The 20,773-nt window shown below is 38.1% G+C and overlaps 1 protein-coding gene across 2 annotated transcripts in view; it reads right to left on the reverse strand.

The window, feature by feature from the left end:
• Window positions 1-10,772, reverse strand: part of LOC139124066 (homeobox protein Hox-A10-like) — a 100,975-nt gene extending 90,203 nt beyond the window's left edge. The window contains exons 1-2 of one of the 2 annotated variants that reach the window (XM_070690196.1): window positions 10,685-10,772; window positions 4,692-4,853 (exon numbers count right to left, since the gene is read on the reverse strand). The gene's annotated coding sequence lies outside the window, so the exon portion shown is untranslated. Of the gene's footprint in view, window positions 1-4,691; window positions 4,854-6,618; window positions 6,811-10,684 lie in introns of those variants that run through there. The other variant, XM_070690192.1, reaches the window with a different exon arrangement.
• Between the last annotated feature and the right edge of the window lie 10,001 nt (window positions 10,773-20,773).

Below are 20,773 nucleotides of genomic sequence, written 5' to 3' on the forward strand. Positions count from 1 at the left end.
CAAACTAATGATAAGCAAAGCTATCCAAAACTAATTTCGCCGTTTTAAGAGACTTGACCTGTGCAGTGTACAGATTTTTTGACCCATCTGCTCGCGTGGTGGCGATAAATACATTTGACCAAAACACTAGTGCGATGGTAGATTATATCAACGCTGCACAGAGAGGGTACAAAATCATCGGAAGAAAATATAAAGGTATATACGCCTGGTGCGGTGCTGTTTTACAATAATAGTTCCTTGCGCTTGGCGGGTCAGTAATCTCGCAACAGCCCGAGAGATTTGCTTGTCTGTTTCCGATGTCAGATTTCGCTGAACTTCCTCTGCAGAAATTTCAAATTGCTGAATTCCAACTCTCAAAAGTAACTATCGATTCGTGGACATGAACGATAGGTAAATAGTGAAATGTATGAGTGTTCGGCGGGAAACAACCCAGAACGAAAATTTGTTGAGTTCAAATTTTCGGACAAGACATGTACAAATTTGCCACTTTCAGTTCTGTATGTAGAGTTGAAAGTAGACGCAGTACGTAGTTATGAATTCGTTGGTGGAAATTACCCTCTGGGAAAATTACTTTTCAAATTACTAGTTTTTTTACAGTCAGCAAGTCAGCAAGCCAGAAAAGGGTCCATAAAACTTCCAGCGATATCTGCGAAAAACTTAACAGTTCTAGCCCTGCGAAATGGTCGATTGTCAAGTAAGCCAAGACGAAATGCTTGATCGACCACCAAGAACAGGGTTGAAATAGAAAACATGCATAAAAAACATATGTGTCATTCGTCTATCGGACAGGAGAAAACGAAAAATCGATTTCAGCCCAACATGACGAACAACCATGATAGTTCATATTTACTGACATCGAAATGCGATATTTGTTGGTGTATTGAACGTTCAAAATACAAGTACATTAAGAAATAATGTTAGTTGCAACGTGGAAGTAGTCGCGAAGGAACCCGGATTCACACCAGAACGACAAGATATGAGTCGAGAAGGTCAGAGTGCAATGTAACAAAACTCTGTCGTGGTCGTTGATTGATCAACAATCAACGTGCCGATACATCCACCGCAATGTCATTGCCCAAACACTCACACACACACACACACACACACACACACACACACACTCTCTCTCTCTCTCTCTCTCTCTCTCTCTCTCTCTCTCTCTCTCTCTCTCTCTCTCTCTGCTCACACGCTCACTTTTTACTCTCACAATATACAACTGAAAGGAAAACTTGACCTCTGATTTTTATGTCCACTTTACGCTATATAAATATGCATAATAGGTCGTAAAATATTTTCAGATATTGTCTACAAATAGTATTAACATGCTATTACTAATATAATTGGAAACTCTTAACATTGTACATGGACAAAAAGTGGAAATTAGTTTCATATTGTCGGCTACACGACATAATCAAAGTATTGTTTACTTTTTGCTCGATCTTCATTTGAGTGAGGTATTAAACCATCCTTGTGTCAGATACTCCGAGTCTCTGTTAGAGTTTAGACCATTTCAGTGCAGTTTGCAGATTAACACATCAAACTCGATTTTTGGCAAAGTGGCATGAAAAGTGGTGATCCTCCGCTAGAATCTCGCGTTACGACTACGAAAGACATGTTCAGAAAAAAAGTTCGCCCACTTTGACGCCAGAGATGCTGGGAAGAGACGCTCCTTCCGCTCGGATTAAAGAATTGATCGGATTGTCGTTCCAGGGATTGAATAAATTTACTCCAAAAAATACAATAAATATTTTGTAACCTCAATAGAAAAGCAAGGTAACAAACAGGATGCTAAGCTTAAAGATGACACAGGGCGAGCCCGGCTTTAAATCAAAATGTTTCACTTTGACAACTTCTGGCAGTTGCGGTCGTCTGCAACATGGACACAAATTCGACATGTAAATTATTAATGTTAATGAGTCCCAACGCTCCTTACGGAATCGGATAGAACTGCAAAACCTTCTTGATTTCTTGTATTGTCAAGTTTAGGGCCTACTTCTACAAGATTAAGTGAGTTTCAAACCATGTAACCCGTGTCCATAAAATGCAAGATTTTGTCAGAGTTCTTTCAAAGCCTTTATGTAACCTATACTTTCTGCCAAGATGTCTGTCGTCCGTCAGACGCTATTGTATGTCGTTTGATTAATTTCTCATAGATTGATTGGAATGTCCATTGACATGTCCTTTTTGTTGTTTGAGCAATCTTTTTGTCCCTTCTTTCCGTTTGAGGAAATTCAGAGCGAGGGGTCAACGCACTCCAATTTTCCGAGGCGACAAAAACAAGGCGACACTCAATGAGAGTTCAAAAATGGACAGGTTTGGAGGTTTAAGTACTCAAATTTGCAGCTCACCACAAAGTCGACTCGTTACTACTTAGAATCAGTAAAATCATAGAGAGTAATGTATTTCACCATGAACGTATATTCTCGAAGGAAAGCGAGTATCGATAGAGTTGTCATTTTGTCGCTGTTCTAGGCCAATCTATCAAAACACACTTGTAACACGAACATATTACACACATTAATAAAAAACAGAGCGAGGGGAATTTTAAACATTATTCTCCCGTTCTTGTCACACACTGAGTAAAGTCTGATTCCTTCTCCCTCCAGTTATCTACTATCGCAGCAGGTTGTCATGGGTGATTTTGTACTGCGAAAACAAATGTATAAAAAGGTATGGTACGTCCAGCTGCTGGAATTTCAGATTTAGATTTTGAACGCAGATGGATTCCAATGAAATGTAATATGTTACCATAACCAGCTGACATTCGGAACGCAGACGACACCCTTCCCGCCAAAAAGGCACGCAGACGGTATCTTAACCCCTGAACAAAAGGACTTTTAGAAAACTTTAGGAAAAAGCTCTAAAAGTTTTCTAAAAGGTTGATTTCGACCTTCATGATTTGACCTAAATTTACGCCAGTCTTTCGTTTTATTTTGCGCGCGTTTTTAAATCAGACTGGTCCAATATTTTATCTGGTGTACGGCCATTGCTAAGCTAGCGGTTCGTGTTTGCGAAGTAATAATAAGTTAAGCAGTACTTTAGCTAATACAGCTGACGTTTGATAAATGGGTCAGATGTGTTAATACCCCGCGAAAATTGTTTTAATATTCACAGAAATGGTGTTAGAAATGTAAATACTAACACTTTAATCGCACGTTTGAACAAAATATTCAAAGTTACAGAGGTATAGACAGGATCCGACTGTGACGTAAATCTGAAAGATACAACAAATTTTACCTATTTTCTGACGGGAGGAGAAAGCAGTGCACTGTCGGTTCTGTGCAAACCTCGTGGTAGTCGTCCGAGCTTGGTGGGGTCAGTTTACCGGGGTTCAGAAAATCCAAACTGCGTAAGATGATCACCGTCTCCCTAACTGATATTAATGGCTTTCCTAGTAATTTTCCGTCACGTGATTTCTAACCCTGAAATTGCTCGTCGAAAGTCCTGCATTTTTTACGACTTCAGTTTTGATAAACGCCACGAGAGTTTCGAACCGGACACAACGGGCACTCTGCTTTTTCGGTGGCTGGCATGCACAAGCTCTCTCCTTATGCGGCTCATTTTTCAAACGAAGTGACATTTGCTCATTACCAAAAATCAAATCCAAACTGACATACTTCCCGTTTTTTACAAGATGTTGAAGGTTGTTTTCAGCAGTACATCGCCCTCATTTTGCGTATACCATCGATTAATAGTAATTTTGATAAACCATTTCAAAGAATGGCATACATGGCTTCCTTCACTTTCACCATAGCAATATTTATCTCATGGGAGAGACTATCCTCCTAGCGCCATCATTACAACGATTATCTCAAAAATTTCAAATACCTGAGTGTTTTTGTCAAAAATATACTACTATATTAATGCTAATTTACTAATCGACATGATTTAATGATATCTCGACTAAAAGTAGTGTACATTCGTCAAAAGTTTGGAGGTTTAACGACAATATACAAGGGTTTTTGTGTTGACTTAAAGGTGTGAGCACGGCTATGCGCAGAATGATCTTCGGTCAGTCTTTACGGATAGGCGATCATTTGAAACCCACATTCACAAGAAATGATGGCAGTGAGAACGAAGTTCATGAAGTTTGTATTATCAACTTTGAATGAAATTAGCTTTCCTTGTAACACAACAAATTTCCTTTGAAGAACTAGCATTACTGACTACGAATGTGTTTGCACACAATCAAAGCAAAATGCAATCTAGGAGATTTGAAGCTTTTTTTTCAGTAAAAGAGGAAATAAATGAGATACCGTATCAGACGATGACCGTTCAATCCTTCCAGACAACTTTTTGTTGGTCAAAAACTTTAGTTTGAAAAAAATGACCCAAAATTTAACCTCAAGTTTATCGTTCATAGAACAAAAACAGCAAACGTCCATTTAATAGCAATGTTGGCATCTGAACAAGTGCACAGAAAGTGAGGTGTGCAAAGTTCCTCAAATTTCTTGACGCAAATACTTACGCGTCACTGCTTGCTGCTCACAAATACTACAGACGATTGTACGATTTGCGCGACAACTTGTTTTATGCTGCATAGTCTTTCGCGCGCTTTGAAGTTCATGAAAATCCGTCCTGGAGCCTTTGACCGCGCAGACGATACATCAAATTTGTTCAAGTCGGGCAACTTACAAGCTGCAGGAAGTCATTGGTTGAGGCGTACTTGATAATTAATGACCATAACTTACCTGATGCAGCATGGTGTCGTCTGTACCTCTCATCGGAAGTTCCACGTATAAATCCTTACATTGATCGAAATTTGGCAAATTAATAGCGGGTTAAGATCCAGCTGGTGTTTCTCGGAACTCCACGACCTGAGCGATGGAAATCCGTCGAAAACGGCAAAACAGCTGAAATGAAGAGAAACATAAAATATGATTCAGATTTCTCTTCGAGGAAGGAAACTATAAACACGTTTTCAATATTAGTTCATTTCAGCCTGTGGTATGACAATAAGTCCATAATTCAAAAATTCACGGCTGAAGTATTCGTTAAACTGGAAAAGTGACAAAACATTTTCCAAAGGTAACACCTGTAAAATTTATTTACAACTTCCGGTCGTTTTTTGTTAATCCGGGTAAAAAAAATTGCGATATTTTGACGATGTTTTAATCGGGTTTGTTTAGCGATAGTCGATTTTTATTTCACGATTGGCAGGTACTCTATTTTTCGCTACTTTTATGGCAGACGACAATTTGTGGTGTTTCCTTTGTACTCGGCAGTAGTTATTTAAACGTGTTGCACAAGATATTGTGTGAAAACGTTGCCGTTATTTGGATGATTTTAGGGGAAAGTACGGTACAACCTGTCAGCAGTATGATTTATACCTTGGCCAACACCGCTCTTAGTGACGGTCGACTAACTTCGATAAAGATCGCCCCGAGATAGCGGCCGAGGGACGGGAAGTACATTTACCAAGAGTACATATGCTTTGGGGCATTTTCACACTCACGGACAATCAAGCATCGCAAAAAAACAATTTGACTGACACCAACGCGACAGAAAATAATCTGTTAAAGCCCGCGAAAATTATGAGAATGTCGTAGCAATTAAGACAACGTTGTCGTTCAGTGGAAATTGCTCATTTTCCAAATTCGAAGCAGCAGCTGCCCGATGCATAGAGACTAACTGTACACCATTGTCGTTTAATTAAACGCATTCTGTTGAGAAAGAGCCATATCTCTTGATTTCCTTGTGAAATTTACTCATCTGTTAAAATTAAGTTATCAGTCCCAATTTACTAAAGTTGAGGTAAATTTTAATTGTCTGTGTTAAGGGGAGGATATATCATCGGTAGACTGACCCACTAAATATGCCGAACAACTGAACTCGAACTCTTGAATGGTGGCTAAAACACTTGGTCATACGTGTCCAAAATGGACGAACGAGTTGTCCGCATAGCGCGGCGGTACAACGACCTGCGGCAATTCACACAAGCCTTAGGCAAAACGCATTTCGCCGAACTACGAGAAATGCAACTTATCGCTTTGCAGCAGACCGAAGCTGTCATTAAAGAAAAGCGACTACGCAATCAAATCCGACCAAAACACGAAACGTGTGACTTTGGTATTTTCGACTACGTCAAAAAAATACCTGCCCACCGACATGACGAGCGCCGATTGCAGATAAGGTTAATGTCCGACAAGCGAGTGCTGCCATTCCTAAACATTTCTATTTTCTTGGAAAAAGACATGTCAAAATATCACCGCGACATACAATAACATAAAATCTGTTTTACTTGTGTCGAAATTTTAGCTTATATTAAATATACATACAATGCGTCAAAGTTGTATAGCGTAAGTTTTTAAATAAACGATGATTTGTAACACCAATATGGCCGCCACCCTCGTTGTTGACCGCCACGCATTTCGGTGGACATTCAAAACGAGATGATAGGGGGAACAATTCTAAATTGCGTATTTTCTTCCCCTTTTATAAATTGGATTGAATTAAAATTGAATCTGAGTTAACAAACGGTGGGAAATTTAGATGTTGAGCAAACTAGAATTTGTGATGCTGACCAACACATATATTGCAACAGTGTAAAGTTCTCGCTCGAATTTCAGCCAGAAATTCTCAAATGCGACAGACATTTTTCGTCGTCTGCGTACATACCTTATTGGGAGTAGTCAAAAAGAACGTCATATTAGCCATGATATCTACAAGTACGGTTAGAGGCGGCAAATGGACATTGCCGAGCGGTTGTTTTGGTCCGTTCGACGTCGTCCCTGAGCCTCCGAACAGCCGGTCTTTAGAACTGGCTTCCCTCCTTTTTTATGCTTTGCGAAGTTATCGGGATAGTGTCGTCTGCGTTTTGTTTTTTACTGCTTTGGCATATTTCAAGATACCAAGAATGAAGCTAAGACCATAAAATAGGAAGTTAACATCGTATATGAATACTAGTGGTAAATTTATATGCAACAAACGGCATTATAAAACACACAATATAGCGCTCTATGGACATCTTTAACGGCCAATAGCGAAACATGTCACACCAATATGTGAGAACATTACAATCTAGATACCGCTCTTGTCTTAAACACTCCTTGCTAGCAGGGAAATAAAAAAACACTTTCAAAATTTTTACTCTCTCTAACACATACTGTCTTTCTCCCTTTTTTTATAACAAACAGTTGTTTTGTGGTAAGTGATGCGTGTCGCCGGAGTTTAGAAAGCCCAGCTTCTTAGAGTTTCATCTTGGCATGAACAAAAATCTGAACAAATTGTGAGAGCGCAGTCTGAAAGAGAGAGGGCATCACGTGACATGCTTGCCCGGCAGTAAAAACTGATCATGGCTTTGTTTTAAACGACTCCTAGCGACTGGGGAACTGCGAACTCTTTCAGTCTGTGTAGCGGGACGGCTAGCCTGGGCGGTCCACCATCACGCCGACAAAAACGGTTCCCTCATTCGGAGCAGTTTTACGAGGGAGCAAAAAGCACCACTCTCCGCTTGTCTCACTCTTGTGCTAAAACTTTGTGCGAGAGATGATGTCAGCCGTTAACGGCACATCAAAAGGCGCCGCCGGACCATCAGAAGGGTATTATTGTGTGTTATTTTGTTCACATCAAGGCCCAGTCTTCGTTAACCCGAACATTGATCCGCTCACAGGCCCAGTTACCATAGTAACGTTTTGGTGGGCCGTCGTGTAGCCGCTGAATGGGAGTACCCATACTCTAATCGTACTGGTGGTGTTTTTTTTTCGGGGGAATGATGATGCACTTTCTGTGTACAAGGCAACTTTGTGCTTACAACAGGGAATTATATAGAAACACAGTACTTCAATACGGAAAGTCAATCCTTATAACTATGATTGTAAGTTATACTTCGCAGAATGGAAAATCCATAAATATGGACCTTGGTCTTTTCTTTCATCTCTTTGGTTTTTCCTCGCCACAAGTTTTCAATCTCTCTCTCTCTCTCTCTCTCTCTCTCTCTCTCTCTCTCTCTCTCTCTCTCTCTCTCTCTCTCTCATGTCTCATTTGTGGCGGTCTCAGTGTTTCGCTACCAGTATTCGTCCTTAACATTTTGGTCTCTTCGTGACTGTATTTAAAAAGGGCCTTTCCATTACAGTGACTGTAATGTGCTCGCTCACCGTCTTTCAATTCTTTTCTGCTTCTGGTCCAAACAATTTCGACACCAGTGTACCGGTCAATTTGGCATGTATTCATACATTGACATATCTATGCTAATGGAACCTATTGTTGTTGCACACTCAATTTTAAATACAATATTATGTAACGCTGCTCCGAATAAGTTCTCAGTAACAGAAAACGTGCCATTGTTATGTTTGGGATGATAGTAACGTTGGATGGTTGACATGAGTGTTCTATTGAAACTACTTCATGTCATTTAGCTCGCTCTACGCCAGTATAATGCCGGGGAATATGTGATTGAGGAGGCCATGCTTTTCGCGGCGAATGTGCGAAAACAACATAAATAAGTATTTAACAAACAAACAAACAGTGCGCAAACAAACTATCCCGCAAGAAATAGATTGAAAAGCGTCTTTAGCTTAGAAGGAACCAGACCAGAAGGAACCAGCGACCAGAAGCTAGATGAAAAAGACAGCCATCCAGAGACTTTTGAAACACACGCTGTCACACAAACGCGAAAAAGTCACCAACTTTTTGAATTAATTCAATTAATTTCTGATATGTGCCATAAATTATGTCAATAAATTATTCATCGCTACATCTGCAAGCAGGGAGGGCGGGAGAAGAAATACGAATGACTGACGATTTAGTATGCTTCAGTGAGCAGAACTACATGTATAGTTTGCTCGCATGAAAAAAACAGAAGCGAAATGATTTGAAAATGTAGACTTAGTTCCTTCAAAAGAACAAATAGCAATGACATTCGGTTATACTTTTCTTCGGTAAAACAAACATATCCCTTTTAGGTATGCTCAAATACCTGGTACTAGCCCTACTGACACGATTGGTAACGACATACCGCGCCCTTGTTGATGGGTGAATATTCTCGTCCGGACAAAAATTCTGTCGTCTGCAGGAAAATCAGACAATATGCAAATAAAGTGATTTGCATTTTACAAAATGTATGACCAATACCGGAAGTTGCGTCACCATTTACAGGAAGTGGAACCTTGAATGGCCCAGTAACTAGCTTCAATACCTTGTTCTTCTAATTATACTGGTCTTTAGATCAGTTGCGTGGTCTTCTCAGCAATTTTAAGTATGAAAAAAATACCAAGCATTTTGCTTTTACGACAGACTGTACTGGTGTTATGTCCTTGATACATGAATTCGAGTCCGAACGGAAATTCAATTTTCAATAATATCTGTACCTGAGCAGAAATTTACAGGTTAGTTGTTCAAGATAGTACACGCCCTGAAATCGGAAGACTGAGATATTTACTCAAACCTTCCAAGAGAAAACTTGAAACCACTCTCTTTCGAAATCACCGTGTAAAATTTGGTACAAAGTCAGGGGTTGAGATAATGTGGGGGTTTTGTCAACATACACACTGTGCATGTTAGGATTAACTTGTATCAGCGTGCAATAGTTTCTCAGTACCCGCACATTGACAGATTATACCAGAAGTTTATTAAAAAAATAAAATCCAAGTCGTCCTTCCCAGCATTCATTGCGAGCTCTTCTTTTCAGACTAATTGAGTGTGATCCACGAAATGTGGGGTAATATCACTTCGAGGCTAGGTATGCTGATAAGAGAGTGCCGCACTCCACAAGACTTCTTCATCCGGGATATCATGTACCTACATGCCTTCACTCAGTCGATTTATTTGGATTTGAAATACACTAAATAAATTTTGCCAGTTTCAATGGTCAAACTTAGCACATGATTCAACAGTTTCTGGTGAAGATGAGAATTTATGTTTTGTTATTTTCAACATCCTCGGTATACAGGTTGGTCAGGCAATTTCCCCGCACCCAAGTAACATGGACGTGCATAGTGCTGTGTGCTTGTGCGGATATCGAGCCCAGTACTACACTACAAAACCACCGACACTTTGAATTCAAAATGGCCGCCATCCTGTGTTAACTGGATGGGGAAAATGGTTTTTAAAACACAAGCCAGTGAAAACTTTATTTCCGCAAAGAGCTTCAAAATAAGCCCCCGCAAGTGGTAGACCTAGAATGTTTCAAGTTAGAGGCCGAGAAAACCCTCCCATAATACGCATTTCACATCAACATTATTGAGCGGTACTAAAACGAAGTTGATATACGGAACAAAATCGTCAAAAAGGGATAAAAGTTGGGGTAAATGAAACTGCACATATTCAACTTAGAGGCACACATGCAGAACGCCGGGTCTAATCCTGGAGACTTTATTAAAAAGTGTATGCATCATTTTATCAGCCTGGTCACATCGTCTTTCGCTAGCATTCAAATCACCACTCTCTGCAGGAAACGACTTATGTAATAGCCACCAAAGACGGCTATATATTTTGGAGATTAGTTGAATAAACTGATCAAAAGGGTGACAGAAACTACAAGGAATTAATTCTTGGGAGTACAGGGAGCGGAATCGAAAACATTAAACAGCTTTTTAAAGATCCACATGGAAGGTTTTATTTCAGCGACTCATCCTTCAACTTAACAACAAATTGAAAACAGGATAGTTTATATTCTTTGGCTGATTCGAACTCAGGCTGGTTTCTGAGTCGAAGCAGGGGAATATAACAAATGTAGTATGCTTACCTTTGGCTTCCCGATGTGGCAGTAACGCTGTTATCTCTCTCTGTAATTCTCAATGATTTCTGCTCAGCTTAAAAATATATGTCACAACAGGAAGTGAAACGCCGGTCCTGTCCTTTTCATACACCAGTTTAAACCTGCCAAAGCACAGCCAAATGGTGCAACACCATTCAGGCACACAACGTACAACATGGAGACATATATACACACACATAGATACATGGATACTTAGATAAATACATAGATACATATATACATAGATCCATATATAGATATATAGATAAATAGATAGATACATCCATATACATATGTAAACACATACACATGTATGAAAGGCCGTCCTTTCCATATTTATATATATATATATATATATATATATGTATATATATATATATATATATATATATATATATATATATATATATATATATATATATAGTTTCTTCCAAATTCTTGTTTTTCTCGACGAGTTTTCTCTATGGAGAGATGTAAGGAAGGTACAATTCGTTACCCTTTCTGTGTACAGGAGTTCAGGACGACCAAACTACAAGTGTCCGAGTAGAAAAGGGGAAATTGTCATAATTTATCACCCTAATAACATCACCATTGATGTAACACCATCGCCATTGATATTATTTTCAGCCTTTTAGAAATATCAAAGTAGTAGAGATAGGGGTCAGCATTTTCGCATTCAATGATGTCGCTTTTTGTGCTTCCTCAAGTTGATTGAGAAAAGAAATAGAGAAAAAATGGGAAAGTTTGATACTGCTAAACGCTTTATTTAAAAAGTTTGTCATCAACATAGAGATAAATATTTGCATATTAACAAGAAGAAATTGTTTACGTCCATTACCAAAATAATTTGACAAATATTCACAGAATAGAGGAAGATCGCTCTCCGCCTATCACGAACAGCGGTTTATTTGAGGTCATCCAAGCTACAGGAATCTAGTCGGCAGACCGGCTTTCCACAAAGAGTCGTTTATATTTTTATGGGCCTCTCCAAGTTACATAAATGTTCAAATATTCGTTGGCGGGTCATTATATTCTGTTTGTCGTCTGCGACCGTTTGTAGGGCAAGGTTATGCGATAGCCTGCGATGACCATTTAAGGCCGAAGTGTGGTGGTAAACAACGTCATCGCCAGAGAAAGAGGATAAAAAATTGGCCAGACCCTGCAGAAATTTCGCCCCGATCGGAAGAAATTATCTCCGCCCCGAGCAAATGTCGAAATTCGAGTCAGGCTCGGTGTTTTGACTTTTACGTCCTTCTGCCTCGAAAAGTCGCGTACGTGCTGATCAAAGCGGCGTTAAAATTTGATTGGTGCGCGTGAGATAGCTCTTCTGGTTCCATCTCGTTTTGCTTTATGCCGACAATGCCTCCATTTCTGGATAAAATGTTCAATTCCCGCGAGCTCATGCATTAAAATGAAACCAGAGCGATGTGGTCCCCTAGACATGTCAAAGCGCTTGTACTTGTCTTGTTCCTTTGCATTAAATGGTATTCTTCAAACTGCTTGAGCTTGACTCATCTGTAGCTTTGAATTTTTTTTCTGGTGTTTTGGTTCTGATTTTTTTTCCTAGTGGTTTTGTTCTTTTTCGCTCGACACTTATTCTTGTTCTACTACCAAAACCATGTCTTGTTGCTTGAGATTCAGCTTGTCAACGCAAACAATCTGTATGTAATTTCTAAAAGTTCTCCATAAACAAGGCTTAATCGGTATGCGAATTTTTTTGTCAACGGTTACTCCGCATCGAACACAATACGCCAAATTGAAAGGCCTGATAATTTGTATTCACAAATACACAAGCGAACAGAAAGAGAAAGATAATTAGTTTGATTTCTAGATTTAAAACAGTAACTACGATAATAGAGTACTTATACAATGATAAGGACAAAGTGTTTTATCCAAAGATCCATCTTTGCTTTTATAAATCTTTCTTTTAATTTCATCCGCTTAATCTAGGAGGGATAGTTTTTCCAAAGCCTTGGTTGTAGTTGAAATTCGTCCCTTAGCATTCATCACTGTTCTCCCTCAACCCAAGCTATGAATATTGATTTTTCGTAAAAGACGAGTTTTCGTTCACCATAGTCATCGCCACGTATTTCCATTTTAGTGTAACCAAGTCGATGAAATAGACAACTTTTAACAGGAACACAATACGAAAACGACACCTTAATAAAAGATTCATCTCACCATACCCACAAGACTCGTCAAATTCTCTATTTATAATTAAATCACGCGGCGTTAGCTTATTTAGGTTTTTTATTATAATTTCTCATGACAGTATTAAATGGACTTATTTGTTCAATCTTGATCGATAAGTGGTTCCCCAGAAGTAAAATCATCAAGTGCTTCCTAATATTTGAAAACGGTGACTTTCCAGTTAACGAATAAATTAATCGACAAATTTAGACGACATCGTCAAATAGAATAAAATACTAAATAAAATTCAATGACTTTCTAAAATCATTCTAGCACAGACTAACTGGACAACTGTACAACTTGGTAGCCTGATCTCTCTCTCTCTCTCTCTCTCTCTCTCTCTCTCTCTCTCTCTCTCTCTCTCTCTCTCTCTCTCTCTCTCTCTCTCTCTCTCTCTCTCTCTCTCTCTCTCTCTCTCTCTCTCTCTCTCTCGTTTAAAGCTGTAACCTAGTACAGCCAGATGATAGACATTGTTGATGTCTTGTTGTATACTCTAACAACTCTTCATGTCGTCAAAATATTTGTATCAACTTCGTCTTGGGGCTTCTGACTAGAATTAACACACACAATCAAACACATTGGGAGTTGAGATTTGTGGGGAGATCTGTGGTTAATGTGTTTGTAATACAATTTCACTCTCCCAAACTGATCACAAAAGAAGACAAGCGAAAATTACACGAGAGCATTTGATGTCGTCTGCATAAAACAAGACTTTTACGTGAACTTTGGGAAATGTATAAAATCATATTTCAGCTGCGGTTCCATGATTTCCAATCATACTTTCAATGGCCTTTTTTTAAAAATTTCATGAATTTTGTAATTGATCCAAATCTAAGGTGGAATTATTATAAATATATCCGCCTGACTGTGGTGTCGGAGCTTATTATGTTTTTGTTTGTCTGATGGTTGAAGCAACCTATCTATCAAGTGAATACATTTTCTAAATCTCACAGTCGTAAAATTATTTTGCTTAAGCTTAACCCGAACTTGCATGGAATGATTTTATTAACTGACTGTAATGTTATATTTTGCCGTCGTTAATTTATCAAACTCTAAATGTGATTTTCATAACACAGAAAGTATTGTGCAGTTTGAATTCCAAATACTAGTATATCTTGGATATTTTGCTTCTCGAATTCACAAATTTTCACGACCAGTGACGTTTCCGGTTATAAAATAGTAATAATAGTTTTATTTTAAAAATAATTTTAATTTTTATCGATGAAAGTATGTCCGAAAATTGAAAGTAGTGATTTTAGAGAAGCTGTAGTATATATGAACCCATTGGTGATTTGACATATTGCTGACGACAAAAATATGTCTGATTTTTTGTCCATACGGTTTACAGTATCTGCCCTGACTATACCGCTATACATTTGGTGTAGGTCTGGCTCGACTCCCAGCAGCCGTCTTAACTATCGTCGTCAAAGTGATGATGCATACTGTCGAGGATTTTGTAGCATGAAATACGTCAAAATTTGTTCAATATGTTTTTACAACGTATATATGTACCGGTGTATGGATACTGTCGTATGGTCCGGCAGCCGGTCCTTCATCTTATGACCGGCATATTAACAGTGAGTCATAACTACTTAGTTGTTTGTCTGTATTTCTGCTCAACATGAACACAAACTTTGCTGAAATCCTATTTTCTTTGTGTCGCTTACGATTTTTGTCGAAGGAGAATTATAATATCATTTACTCATATCGGCGAGTAATTTTCATCGATACAACTTGTTGAAATTATTAATGGAACCTTCATTTCAAGTAGAACTGGTGGATTCTGGTCAGAGCCACTGCGGTACCTCGAAACGAGATGTATTAATTGTTTCTTCTGATTTGTGAAATATAGTTACGAAACGAGAAAGTAACAGAAAAAATCAAATAAAATTATATCAATCGATGAGTAAAAGGAAAACATTTTGGCCTTGACATTTCATTATGATCCAAAATTACCATTTACAAACAGTATCATCATTTGTGCATATGTTTTAAGTTTAAGGTAAAAGCTCCATTAGCAATTTGTAACTTTTGATCTATTTTCCAGTATGTTTGTTGTGTATGCAAAATACGGTTTCTTTCTCTCACTGTCATGTCAAAATACATCAAAATCAGTTGATGAAAATCAATACAGCCTCTGAGTGCTGTCCCGGCAAATATTGACAGCAAAATCTGCCCCTAACAAGAATCCACCCTGCAACAACTTAACATCAATAATTCATTTTGTACACATTGCGTTGTATCTTGCAAAACTGACAGGGTTTCCTTCGACACACGTTGAAGAGAAGAAGAAAGAAACTTTACGAGTTCTTTTGGGACAGAAATAACAAAATTTGAACTAATTTTGGATAATTGGATGGTGAAGTAATGTCTGTTTGATCTGCAAATGTAAGTTCATCTGCTTTTCTTTTTAAGATATACAGTTTTTTCTATGAGCAATTTGTAATATTGCAACATTCAGCAATAGGACACCTAAAACTTTTGAGAAATTTGAAAAATGTGAAAATCCAATCATCGCAAATTAGTTCCAATCGTGTTAAATGTAACCATACGCTGTATCTATTGTCTCTCATTGATTAAGTTTTGATAATATTTCATAAACATCATGTGCCCAAAGTCAAAACAACATTAACGACGAGTTCAAACTCTTAGAATTTCTTAGGTTTGATCGTTTTTCCAGCAGTTCTTTCTGTTCGTCAACAGCATTAGTGTATCATTCTGTGCTCTCTTCAACGTATGGAGCTCCAATGAATATAACACAATATATGTTATTGTAGGGAGTTGAATTCCATTCCGGCCGGAGATTCAGTTATCCAAATTAACAACGCCCCTGGTGGAAATTAAGAGTTTGTGGAAAGAGCGAACACTGCGTTGTAAGAGCTTATAGAAAGTGGATCAACAAACTGTGCCTAAAATATGCAATAAAAGTATTGAATAAAAAAAGATCGGTATTGGTAAGTTCGATGGCTCAATTGGACACTGCCGCTGTCACTTGGTGAAAATCCGTGTGGTAAAAAAACCCGTCAAATTTACACTTTGATAAATGTGCGTACTAGATTTAGCGTGTGCTAAAAAATCATATCTACCAAAAGTGATTATAATTGTCATTCAATTCTATATCGAAAGTCTAAAACCCAGTTTCAGAAAAAATGCAAATAAACAAATTGACGCGTTCGTTTTTATCATTGACACTGATTAGCATAGTATGAACTTGATGTTGACAAACCACGGTGTATGTGAGCCCTGGAAATTTTTTTGAAAGGATAAAAATGCAAACTCTGGCCTGAACAAAAAATAGAACTACAGAAAAACTTTCTCAAGGGTCAATAACCTGTATGGTGCCCACTCATTTATGTTTTCTTGTATACGTGACGCCGATCGGTTAGTCATCCTGTGACGTCACGACAGGACCCGCTCTCCTTTCGATCCCGCCGATCGTTTTATGGCGATACAAGTGATCGTATAACCTGCATCAAGGTCAACAAAGGTATATGTCTTCAATTCGTGTTTTCCAGTTATTCATTCATTGCAGTTACCGTATCTTGTATTCGTGCCCCACATTTTGCCTTTTCTGTTTTCACTTTTATAAATCATACTCCTCTAACTTAAATGTAAATACTTTTTGTGTTTGTCTGTATGTCTATTTGTCTGTTTATCATTTCATCTGTTCATGTATGTATGTATGTATGTATGTATGTATGTATGTATGTATGTATGTATGTATGTATGTATGTATCTACCTACCTATCTACCTACCTACCTATCTATCTATCTATCTATCTATCTATCTATCGCTTGGGGAGTAGAGCAAGAACTCGCAAGTGACACACACACACAACAGAAATAGTAAAACAAATCATGAAAAGTTACAACTGCTGGCCCTTTCAATAAATCATGGAATCAACTGATACCACCTTAAAATGATTACCCTTCTTAACTCTTGCTGAGAGATCAAGCAATGCACCATATGATTACTTGAATCGGTCCTTTCCTTTGATTGATTTGATCATCAAGAAACGTTGCTACAGTTTCGACTCGTTTATATTTTTCGATGCAAAGCAAGACTTCTCATGGACAATTTTCACAATATTTGAACCAAATCAAAACCAAACAGCCGGTAAAAAATTGGTCATTTGACCTGAAAATATGTCAAAAAGAGAAATCTTAAAAGTTTCAAAGGACTGTCAAGGAAACTCATATAACTATTCATACATTCATGGCTCATCATGGCGCCTATAATTTTGGCGGCAAATTTACCCAACACATTTTGTCAGATTGCTGACGAGATGCGCATCGTTGTTTCCCTGTTTTCTACTTTTTCCGAGATATTGCTGTCAAACTGCGCAGACGAAAATTGAGCCAAGAAGGAACACATTTTCTGCGCCGGTAAGCCGAACGACCCACTATTCTTGGTCACAGGCAAAGACAGGAAAAATTGAAAATTTCAAAATATTTTGCTGGGACGTACATCCGATCTTTAAAAGTTCCCGATCTACCTAATATTAATTTTCATATATCTTTTTGCCTCGTTATGACGGAGTTTTTATTCAATCAAACAATTCGAAGAAGTTATTTGAAGTAATGCATATTTGCGTGTAGTACATGTAACATTGATGATCAACATTCAGACAAATGACACCGGAAATGACGCAAAAGTTACCCAATTTAATATCACAAGATTTTTGTACAATTTTATGAGAAAAAGATATCTCTGATTTGTTTTGTGTTTTGATTGCAAAAACCATTCTGTCACACGTGTATTGTAAGATACGTAACTTCAGTCATTTATGACACGCACAGTATCTATTTATGAGATTGCAAAACCCCGTTTAAAAGAACACGAGAACAGTCCAATTTCCACAGAATTTTGCATTGGATAGCGCATAGGAATTTATTTCGTACAATTTTGACCAAAGATTCGAGCTCCGGTTGATGAAAATTTATGCCGACGATGATTTCTGATTGTCTAAACTTTGCAGAAATAAGTCAGTCTCATATATTCTTCGCGAAAAATGTTGAAGGTAAATTGCACTGAAGATTGTTCGCAGATACGATATGAAATGAAAGCGATAAGAAATCTCTGACACGTGCATTTTGTATCAGGTATGTGACAAATATTTATTTTCAAATAATTCCATCTTGTCTTTCTCTGTTGATTAGGATCATACTGGTGGAAGCAAACGGGAGTTTCACGCCTACACTCACTATGAAAGTGGTCGGTACCAGGAAATACTTATGGTATCTAAAATTGGACTGAGGTACGGATTTTGGAATACGATACTACTTGGACAGAGTGCATTCTTGCCAAGGACGCGCTTTTCATAGTCTAATTTTAAATTTTAACTTAGATCGTTTTCATGATATTCTGTACAATCAACAAAACCGAATAAATGCAATAGGCAACTCGGCCATGCCGAAATATTGTATTCATACATGACTCTTCCATAATTGTAAGTTCTGTGAGCAATTGAACAGAAGAAATTAAACGCGTTCTGTATTTTCTACGGGTAGGAAAAATGACTCTAACAGACAATGAATCTTGCAAAAATGGCTGCACATCCGGTAATATTGGCGCCACGAGGAAAGAATTAAATTTGATGTAATTATCATAAAAAGTCTTTGGTGTGAGGCGATTGACAGTTTCATGCCAACCGGTGCATTCATTTTTGCAGGAAGGTAATAATTTTTATCACGCTATCTTGAAAATTTGTATTTTTACGGGTCAGGAAGTTTTACAGGTGGTGGTTGTGCATGCGTTGTTGAAGTGAATTTTCATCTTAACATCATCGACAGTTACAAAACACCGTGATTGATACATTTCAACTCTGAGTCAGAAATGGTCGTCGCGTGCTTGCTGTAATGACTTTTTGGAGGCAAGTCTGATATCTCTTTGTATGTGTCTTTTTTTCTGTCGTGTGCACAATCTTCGTTTGTTCGAAGTAGTTCAATTAAAGCCCGATAAATGTTCCTTTTCCAATATCTTTGCAGTAATCTGCACACCTACAGAAAATATATGAACATGACCGCCATATCTGGAACAAAATGTTTGCTGTGAAATATTGTTGTCGTCTGCTCTACATGCGGGGAAGTATCATTTACGGCGCAATATGAGACCAACATTTCGAACGTATTGTTTAAAATCATTCGTACAATAACCAGTTGTACCACTATCAATCATATTTCCATCAGTCCCCTTTATGTTGACATTACAAAAGTTTTATCCCTGACACTCTATGAACAATGCAGTTAAAGGGGGAACGTTTGTACAAAGCATGGGTCTTCTGAAGCCCAGCTTCCCAGCTTGGGGTCAGTCTCATCCCCTCCCCTCCACGTAAACAAAATAATGGATTTGCGAAGCATGTGACTGCTATCAATGTCTTCTTTAAACTTTGTAATGAGACTTCAGATCATTTTACTACTAATCTACAAACTGTGATAAGTATAAAATATATATAATTTTGTCATGTTGCTACAAGCTCAGACAACTGCTCATATCACCCGGTTTTGCACTTGAGCGGAGAAATTTCACAGAGGGAACCCTAAGGGATACAACAGTATATCTCGGTCGGTTGGTAAGAATGAAAAACTACAGTGTTTTTCCAGCTTAAAATAATGTGACATGCACATTTTTGAATAGGCAGCCCAAGCACACTTCCCCCAAATAATATGATTCAGTTTCCAGTAATGCATGTATGTTACTAATTTGCGAAATCTTGAATGTTGAAAACCCCGACTATACACGCTCTGCTGTTTTTAATTAAGTTTGAACGCCCTCTCTCAAGAAGTAACAGTCAATCTCTTTATCAGCATACGTCGTCTCTACATTCAAAGAACTTCAGATTTACTTTTCTACGTATTTTACAACCAAAAATTGTTTGGCCTGTCTCAAATCGGTTTCTTGATTATGATTGGTCGATTATCTATTTCGCGCGTGACTGATCGTGATCTCCTCACTGCAGTCTTCCTCAAGCCCGTAGGCTGTCATTCAATTTTTATCGCGCATCTTAATAAACAATTCATCGAACAAGTATCAGGATTATGTCCTCGAGCAGTATCCGATGTATAAGAGACCGATGGGGAAATGACAACAATAAAAGAAAACATCGCTATTCGCAAAAAATGAGAAGTCGCAAATTTGAACTCTGACCCCATTTAATGCCACCACGCTAAAGATACCGTCAATGCACATTTTCGACAACGTCGCATTAACTTCATGTACATATTCAGCGGTGTAAACAATGAATTTTTGATTTGTGATTTCTGTGATTAATTTCCCGCTCAGAACTCGATTAACAGTGGTAGCAGTGAAAATTTCCCAAACGTACAATTATTAGTTGGCCACTTTCCCAATATTTCAACAAAGTATGGCTGGTTTCGAGCGACAAAATGTGTCTTCCTGTCACGTGACAATTAAATTCACAGATATTTTAAATCTGAAGTTATACATGTCCTCATTCCCCCGCGGTTTACCCAAAGCAGATGTTGTGGTTATAGTACCATGCAAACCATACGAGCTACGCTGTTTGGCGACATGTTTATATATTAGTCCCGCATTGACGACTCGTGTTTTACCGGGATTTTGATGATAGCTGCTTATCAAATAAAAATAAAATATCGTTAATGGGTAAAATTGAAAACAAAAATAACGATGCCTGTTGAAAGTTGATTTCGGACAGCAGGCTGCACAATGTTGACACAAAACATTACAATACACTTTTGAGAGATCCAAGACAAGACCAAAAACACCCACGTGCAGTGATTTAATCCTAATACACATAGAAATCAACGATGCACAATATGTTATGGAAAAAGTTGATGACCTTTGTTGAAAGCGTTTGTCTGCAAACTACTGGCTTAGCAATCGATAAGAATCAACTGTTGTCATTT

This window comes from Ptychodera flava (assembly GCF_041260155.1).
Source record: "Ptychodera flava strain L36383 chromosome 23 unlocalized genomic scaffold, AS_Pfla_20210202 Scaffold_23__1_contigs__length_28996876_pilon, whole genome shotgun sequence".
In the NCBI taxonomy this organism is placed as follows: Eukaryota; Metazoa; Hemichordata; class Enteropneusta; family Ptychoderidae; genus Ptychodera; species Ptychodera flava.